Here is a 9,077-nt window from a genome sequence, read left to right on the forward strand (position 1 = left end):
ACTGACACCATTTTTTTTTGTAATACTGGACAACAATGAAGCAGTTCATTTGGATTCCCAATCCCAAACTTGCTTTCTTCTGGCATGGACAATCTATGATGTTTCTGCTTCTTTATGAACACCTCTATTTCATTTAACTGAGTGCAAGTAACACTCTGAAACATTATCATTAATTCTGCTCTTCTGGAGAAGTTGAAATGAGAGGTTGTAGGATAGTATGTAAGAGAGGATAGTATTTTTTAGCCCCAACAAACTTGATCATTTCTCATTTACCTAGTACCCTACTGACCCATTCATTCCTTCCTCCACTCGTACATGGTCTAACACCTCATGTATCAGTCAACGGTGGTAGTGATGCAATTTATTTGGTTTGGATGTATGAAAAGAAATCTGCCAGCAGGGGGAGCCAAAATATTTCACTGTACAACCGGGTGCATTTTTTTTTTTAATTCTTTGCTTTCCAAGTTACACAGTACATGTACACAGTTCCTTCAGAAAAAAACGGTTACAGCCACAGAGCTCTTTATACATTATTTTTTTACAATTCTAACAATAAAGTATAACAACTATTAATACATTATTATGTGATGTGTTTTAATAGTCTCCTCCATGTCCTTTTATATTCAAACACTTACACAGGGCAGTCTGCAGCTATAAAATAGGAGAGAACTGTTTCCTTACAAAGTCCATATATTTTTATGCTTTTCACTATTTTGACTGATTTCTGGATTTTAGCATCCTTGTCTTACCCAGGCACTCAAACGTAATGATTTTCAAATACCTTCCCAGAGCTAATATCCTAATTTGAGAATGAGATCCACTTCTGAGTAACAGATGCCAGATGGCTTTATTTACACAGTCTTTCAAAATCCTGAGTCAGTTTCTTGGAGACGGACCTTACTTGTACTTTCTTTTTAACTGAAATTGTATTAAAGTTAGACTGTTTTATACAATAATAGCTTTAGTACACAACCTTTATTACCTGCATGTTAAGACACAGATTTATGTCTGGACCAAGAAATCTGCGTGTTAACACACAGATTTATGTCTGGACCAAAAAACACCAGAAAAAGGTCTGGGAAAAGAAAGGATGCATTAAACTTACACAATGTGTCTCATTATGAGAGGTATAACTTGTTTTACTTTTATAAATCAATGCTCTTTTGTTAAAGACAAGCAAAGAAGTAAACAAGAAAATTACCTGTCCTACATTTGTCACATAGTGTAGGATTGCTGCCCACAAAAGAGGCAGTGTAAACTATTTTTTTAAAAGTATGCTAGCCTATGGCACTAAAGCAAAATTGAAATATAAACAAGAAATAACACTAGATTCTATAGTGTTTCTATGCTTCTGACTTAATAAAAGATGACATATTTTTCATTCCCTTCATTTAAGTTTTGTTTCCTTCATTTCCATGAGTAAGAGGTAAGAAATGGCCAATGCATCTGATAATCCACAGGGTGGCAGGGTGTATATTTTTGTTTGTGAATAATAATGCATCCATTTCTGGCAACACTGAAGTAGACATAATACCTGCAATACCTTTGTACAAGTCTAATGCTCTATATATTACGTTGGAGTCATAATATATTAATTACATGACTGTGATGGCCTGGACAATATATTTTTAGTGAGAATGCATTGTTTTAATGTGATATTTTTAAACCAAGCAATCAAGCAAGATTTTCTTCATTATATTAATAAAAAAATCTTTCTTTTTAATAAAGTGTTCATTATATCAGTTTCTTTCTAATGTAGTTCAGATTACATGAGTTTTCCTGTTTGTGTATTTTTGTAAATTTTACTTTGTGGCACCACAATGATTATTGTTGTTTCCTCAGAGCATTTTTCCAATTTGTTTCTCATTTAGGGTGCCTTCTATGTGGTGTCTGCTTGTCTTTTCTGTGTCTGTACAAGTTTGTGCTAGCTGTTACAGTTTCTTTGTACATCTCAAAGACATGCTGTAGTTGAATTAGTGAAACTTAGAATTGTCCAAGGACATGCCTCTCAGCTGTGCAATATATTCAGGTATGTCCCTGATTTTGGTACAATTTTTTTTTTCTGTCTATTCTAAAAGTTTTGAATCTGGGACAGAATAATGATGAGTAGAATACACAAACAGTATGCATCACAATTACAGACTTCACATTCTTCAAAAATGTACATTCATGCAAATTCTCTTATATCAACATCCTGACTGAATAGTACCATATTTAAAAATTGTGTCTCATATCCGGGGCCTTTATCCTTGATTATTTATAATATTGTCCTTGATTCTTGATGTGACAGGTTGAGAGATACAGATGTGTGTGTGTGTGTGTGTGTGTGTGTGTGTGTGTGTACGTGCACACATGTATTAGCAAGTGTTCACATGTGCATGCGTGTGTGTGTGTGTGTGTGTGTGTGTGTATCCTGCAGCAGACTGCATCCTACCTGAGATTAGGTTCTTTCCTTCCACCTAATGAGTGCTGGGATAGGCTCCTGCTGCAACTCATCCCTGATTTGGATAAAGTGAGCAATAAAAGAAAAAGAAAGAATGAATGAATGAATTAGATTTTAGTTTGCAGTAAACACTTTGAAACAATGCTTGGTGTGAAGTGCAACCAGCCTGGGAGCACAAAAAGCAAACATCTTGTACAGTATCCTACATTACTTCTTTATGGGGAGCTCACATGAGTGCTAATGTCGTGCGTGCAAAGTATAAAGTGTAGTGTGTATGAAAGCTACTGTTATCATACTTGCACTGTCAACCATGCTGTCTTTAGTTGATAGTCAGATGTGGTTTACTGTGGTGCTGAACTAGATAAATAGGGTATGGCACACTGTAAAAGATATTGAAACTGATAAAAAGTGTATGCAAAACTGAATTTAACAGTGTAAGTGAAAGAAATATGAGGGCACCAGTGCTAAGTGTATGTTTATGAATATAATGTTGATGTATTCATGGTGTTTGCCTTGTCCCCATGTGTGTGCAGCCATGAAGTTAGTATATTTAAATAAGTGATGTTTGGCACCTCATACTGGTAATGCAAGAGGGAGTCACTTCAAGAGTGCCTTTTTACCAGTTTGAGCTTGCAAGCAATTTACCAGATTAGTGTATGCCTGGCAAAGCTCTCCCAGTGCACTTGAACCACATACCATCCCTGTGACTTGCATAGGAAAACATCTGGACATTTCATTAATCAAGTCAAAAGGGAGAAGAACAAATGTCTGTGTAACATCTTGTTCTACTCAGAGGAAGGCTTACAGGTTTTATTATCATTTCTTTTTCTTTTCTTTTTTTGCCATCCACAGGATTGGCTCAGTGCCTCCCCTCCCTGCACCCACTTGAACCATTTGTTCCTCTCCCATGATGATAATCCCCTATCCAAGTAAGTCCCCACTGGAGGCATATGTCAGCTGTTAGAGAGTGGCCAGTCCGCACATATCTTGTAAAGCATCTTATCTTTACTCTCACGGTAGCTCTGCAAGCCTTACTATAGCTTTCTCTTGAGATGCACTCCTGTTTCCATGCATATACAACCTTCCAGTCAAGTAGCACACAGGTTCCAATATAAATGAGCTAGGCTGTTCAAGCTGTGGTGATGCAACTGCATTCTTGCAATAGGATGCCTCCCTTCCCCCAGGATGGGTGAGTTAGTATCAGCGACTCAATCCTCATCTCCCCTGCCCAGTCCCTCCAGAGCTGTGCTGCTAGTTGAATATGGGTCATCTGGGGTGCAGACAGGGCTCTTTTTTTTGTGCCATGAGACCGGGTAAAGGCTTACACTTTTTAATATGTATCTGCTATTTCCCCAGCACTGAATTAAAGGATGGCAAACTGAAGTGGACAACACTGCAGAAAACATGTGGGTAGTGCATCTTGGGTATCTCCCATCTGCAGAAGAAAACACTTGGGGATTTGCCCAGGTGTTGCTGTTCATTTAAAGTTGAATTCAGTGAAGAAGTTTGAGTATTCACTGATCTTGACCCATTGGTTGCCCTATACTGTCTGAGGTATGCAGAATATACTTTCATATACACAAATATTTTCTTGTAATGGCAGAAGGGTGCTGGGGTCACCAGTATCCAATGAACAGCTTGGAAAAAGACAGAAATGTCACAAACTGAAACAAAACTGACAGAATAAACTTAACACTGAAAATAGATTATATAGTAAACAAAAGGCAAAGACTGATTTTGAGCTGTGTCTTTCAAGAGTACAGTAACAAGCAAAAAATGCCATGGTTCTTACATCTTGCGAACCATGGATAAATAGCTATGTAGTGCCCCGTTACTATGTTTTAGGATTGCTAGGGAAATATAAAGCTGGTAGTGGTTTTATGTTTCTCAACCAAAGGAGCTGACATTGAACTGCCTTTTGAAGCAGTCCAGTGTGGGCCAGGGTATGACAGAAGTGACCAATACAAATAATCTGCCTCTAAATTCATCACATTATGAAGAAAAGAAGCAAAATTAGCCATTTCATCTGATAGAGGACTATTTTAAGTTAACACAAGCTAGAAAGACCTGCATGTATTTATTTTTGTATATTAGTTAGGCAAATGGCCTGGTCTAATGGACAACTTTCACCCACAGTAAAGATCATTGTATACCTGCTGTACAGTCAATATAACCAGACAAAATTTGACTGATCTATAAATGTAAAAGGCAAACAATTTATGGTTACAGAAAATCTCTGTCAGAAACAGAGTGCTTCTGTTTTGTTATTTTTTTTTAGTTTGCAGCAACAGAGCTCACTTGGTGCATTTGTAGTACTGGGTTTGATCCCTTCGGTCTTTTTTTGCCTATTGTTTGACTTTGAGCCATCATTTACTGGAAATTACTGTGTGATAACCCTAGAAAAGTAGCTGTTGTGCTTAATGGGTATTCTCTTTTAGCAAATAAAAGCAATAAAATTAAAAAGAAAAAAAAAATGCCAATTAACCTTCCCCTGAGCTCCAAGTTTTAACTACAGTGAAACCTTAAGGTGCTGCAGTTTTCACAGATAAGCAGAACGTTTCAAAAGCCTTTCTGTCTCAGACTTACATATTAGTTATTTGGACATGGGGTTGCTACATCAGTACTGGTAGTGCTGTATGGGTTTAGCAAGAAAACAACTCCTTTTTAGCTCATTGCCATGACGGCAACATTTGGAAATAGTACAAGACGACAGGACAGAGAAAGTTAATGAGTCCAGTGAGATTCAAAAAACATTGCCTCTTGTCCCATGACATAATAAGCGAGTGGCTTATTTTTCATTAGCATAATAATTTTGGCACAAACAAATGAAATCAGTATATGAGTTGGATAAGTAAACTGAAATAAATTTATCCTGGTCACCTGTTTTACAGGTAGTACATAGCATTTAAAAAAAAAACTCCCCAAAATGCACTACACAGGATTTTAGCCAAAAGGCTGAGAAACTCAAGAGATGATCTTCCTAGCAGTAAGAAATTCTTATGTCCCCCTGTGCAAATGGTGGGATTAGGTATATCTAAAATGCTGTCAATGCCAGGATGCAAGAGCACAAAGCACCCCATTGGCTACCTGAATGCTGCCTCCCCCCCCAACCAACTCTTGCCTTGGCTGTGGATGAAGTCATCGGAGTGGAGGAATGAAAGGATACTAATCAACAAATGGCTTAATGCTCCGTTCGCACGGGGAACAAAATTACCAACAAAATACTCTCTGTGGATGGTGTAGTAGGAAAGTGCACATGCATATCTGCACAATTTCATGTATCTGTGTAGGTCTGAAGAAATTAATGGGGAAAAATAGGGTTGGGATTGACAGAGTTTTGGCAACTTTTACATTGCACTGTAAAGTTGTCAGTAACTGTATTTTTAGGCAGACATCATATTTTCTGTTTATACAAGTACTTTTACTTAGACTTCATCTTTGCTGTTTACATAAGTACTTTGATTAGTATGTTAAAAAGGCTATTTGATGCATCTGTTGAGATGGTTTCACTTAGCTGCATTGTCATTTATTATTAGCTTCAGAACTTGGCCAAACGTGACAATGTTTGTAGACTGGCATTAGTTCTGTTTTTTTTTTTTTTTTTTTATCTGTGATCATTACATTATAGGGAATTTTTTTGTAGCCACTTATCAGAGACCATGCTGGCCTAGCTACAGAAATCGGCAAGTGGAAATCAACAGTACTAACATTTTCAAGATCAGAAACAATATGCAATTTTACTTTGTTTTATGTTTTTTTTCTTCTTTCTGTGTATGAGTGTGTGTGTCAATTTTAGTTGTGATCATGAAATTTTATAAGTTGCTAGTGTGATAAACAGAATAATGTTGTCTGGAATGTGAAGGAATTAGTATGACTCCTGTTGGGTACGAACATTGGCACAATTGTTGGAATGACAGAAGCATAGGATAAAGCTGAGAACACTGTGGTCTGTGGATCTGAAAGAATTCATTGTGTAGAATTGACTCAACAAAATGATATCAGGACAATGCAATGCTGCTTGACATTATGTACATATTAGGCATTTACAATTTTCAAGTGTCCAGTAAAAATATACAGAAACATTCAAAATGAGAAAGAAACACTTCAGGTTGCTGGAGTTAAACACATATTCACAGATGCACAGTAGGTATATATCTTAAATCTTATATGCAGGTTCATAATATTTTAACAGCTTCACTCTACTTCAATTGGATGCCCCAAATCAAGAAAGTGCAAAATAAAGTCTTGCTTCATATCATCCAACATTCAGCTGCACTGAGGCATCAGAAAAGTCCTGTAAACAACATTGTACCATGTTGATTTAATAGTTTTTGAGGCAAAGTTTTGTTATTTGTCAGATGTTATATTTTGAAACAACGTTGCAGAAAGTAAATTTTGTCATCGATGTTCTAGTGGAATATCTGAAGGCATGGATGACATCGTTGTTAGCTGACTTCCAGCACTGCTATGTGCAGATGGGTTGATGAGGGACAGTGGATTCTTCCTGACAGTTTCTCCCAGTTCTTTTCTCACTCTTGTCCGTCTGAAAAGAAACAAACAAAGTCTGTTAACATGTTGAGATTTTTTTTAATTTCTTTCAAATAAAAAGATTTTAATTAGCCACTTATGAAGCTGAAATGATTATGTCTTGTGAACAATGTCTGAGCATCAGTGCTTGCCACATGGGTAACATTTATTTATTTACCCTTTGTTGACCAGGTTAAATGGAGCCAGAGGTCTCCTACAGCAGCAAGGACTAAGGAAGAAATCATGTAGTTATGATGCAACTGGAGGGTTTGATAAAAAAAATTAAAGAAATATGTCTTCCGTGAAGGATGTATAGAGTAGCATTCTGGAAAATGGTTTATCTAGTGAATTAAGTATTAATGTGAAAAATAGCATATATTTCAAATTTTACATGATCCCAGTAAAATATGAAAAAGAAATTGTGAAAATGGTGTTTTCTTTCATATGGGGTCAAAGACTAAACTCAGTGAAAAGTGATGTATTTCACATGAGTGAAGATGAAGGGGGGTTGATGTTAGCAAATCCGGTTGTTTATTCTGTTCTTTAAACTTTTTTTCTTTCTTTCAAGGAAGAACTAAGTTGTGTCTGGCAAAATGGCAGTTCACAATGAAATGAGAAGGCAAATGCTTGTCAGGATACATAAATCATATCTGATAATAGTGCCCACCCCCATAAAAAGATCTTCTTATATCTCTGGTGTAAGATTAGGATGAATTCACAAATGGCCACAGTCATATTTCAAGTGGCTGCTGTCACATATATGTATTAGACATGCATCTTCATCAGTACCCCCAAAAGGCAAGCACCCTTTTGGGTACCACTCTGATGTCAGAATGGGATGAAACTGAAAGTCCACATAGAATACAGTAACCTGTTATTGTTAGATGTATATAACAGAAATGCATCAAAATCCTCTGCTCCTGAATATGTGTTTGATGTTTGGGAGGAAAATGAAACAAAAATCACAATAATGTGTTGCAGCTTTTTGCTCCTAAACAATACACTGCCTATAGACAAGTTATCCTTTTGTGCACACCTCTGAGGTTTATGAGGAAAGTTAAAGAAATAATTATCACACTGTCCACAGCCCCACAGAAGCTATAGTCACATTCTGTGTACACCTCATATGTTCCATTGTAAGGAAACTTCAGTTAGCAATATCCACACAGTCTCTACCTCCACTAAAAACTACAGCACACCGCTCAACAGGGCAGGTTTTAAACTAGGTGAGGTTCAGGATAGAGGGCACTATGAAGGCTATGTCAGAATCCACTTATGCAGCCTAAAGTGTAGGGCCCACCAGGTCTTCTGAAGATGTGAATGTCTGGCTTTTCTATGATGGATTTTATGCCTTATTTTTGAAAGATAATGACTCGCTATTTTTACAAATATCCAGAAGAGTTATGTATGTGTTCAGCAGCAACATTGTGCATGCCCATGAATAAAAATCCATGATACTGTTATTCACACACACACACACACACACACACACACACACACACACACACACACACACACACACACACACACACACACACACACACATACACACCTCTGATACTGCCCCTAAAAGCCAGGTCTATCAAAAGCCATACTGATGTTTCACATAAGCACATACATACTAACATTGGCCCTGAGCAGTCAGGTCTGTCACAAAATGCATTGATTTTTTCACTCACATATAGACATACTGACAATACCTTTGACAAACCAGGTGTAACACTACACATGCACATACACACACACACACACACACACACACACACACACACACACACACACACACACACACGAGGGCATGCTACACACTTACCCATAGGCTAATCAGAGGAATGCCAGTTAACCTACTGCATATCTTCTGGGTGTTGGGGGAAAGCAGAGCACACAGGAAACCCCACACAGATGTAGAAAGGTCATGCAGACTGCACATAGAAGAAGCCACAGCCAGAACTGAACCAGAACTATGTGCTTTGAGACAACAATGCTATTCAATGTGTCACTGTGCCTGTGATCAGTTACTTTTACACACATCCTGGTCTTGCATTCACTTATCATGTGCAATGCTAATGCTTCTGATGGAAAGCAGAAGAAATTATCGAACTATTCT

The 9,077-nt window shown here is 37.4% G+C and overlaps 1 long non-coding RNA gene across 5 annotated transcripts in view; it reads right to left on the bottom strand.

The window, feature by feature from the left end:
* Nucleotides 1-432: 432 nt before the first annotated feature.
* LOC122811334 overlaps nucleotides 433-9,077 on the bottom strand; it is a 590,182-nt gene continuing 581,537 nt past the window's right edge. For all 5 annotated transcript variants that reach the window (XR_006366238.1, XR_006366237.1, XR_006366239.1 and 2 more), the window contains one exon: nucleotides 433-6,986. This is a non-coding gene — a long non-coding RNA (uncharacterized LOC122811334). The remainder of the gene's footprint in view (nucleotides 6,987-9,077) is intronic.

The sequence above is a fragment of the Protopterus annectens genome, chromosome 1.part1 (genome assembly GCF_019279795.1).
Source record: "Protopterus annectens isolate FY-2018-M chromosome 1.part1, PAN1.0, whole genome shotgun sequence".
Lineage (NCBI taxonomy): Eukaryota > Metazoa > Chordata > Ceratodontiformes > Protopteridae > Protopterus > Protopterus annectens.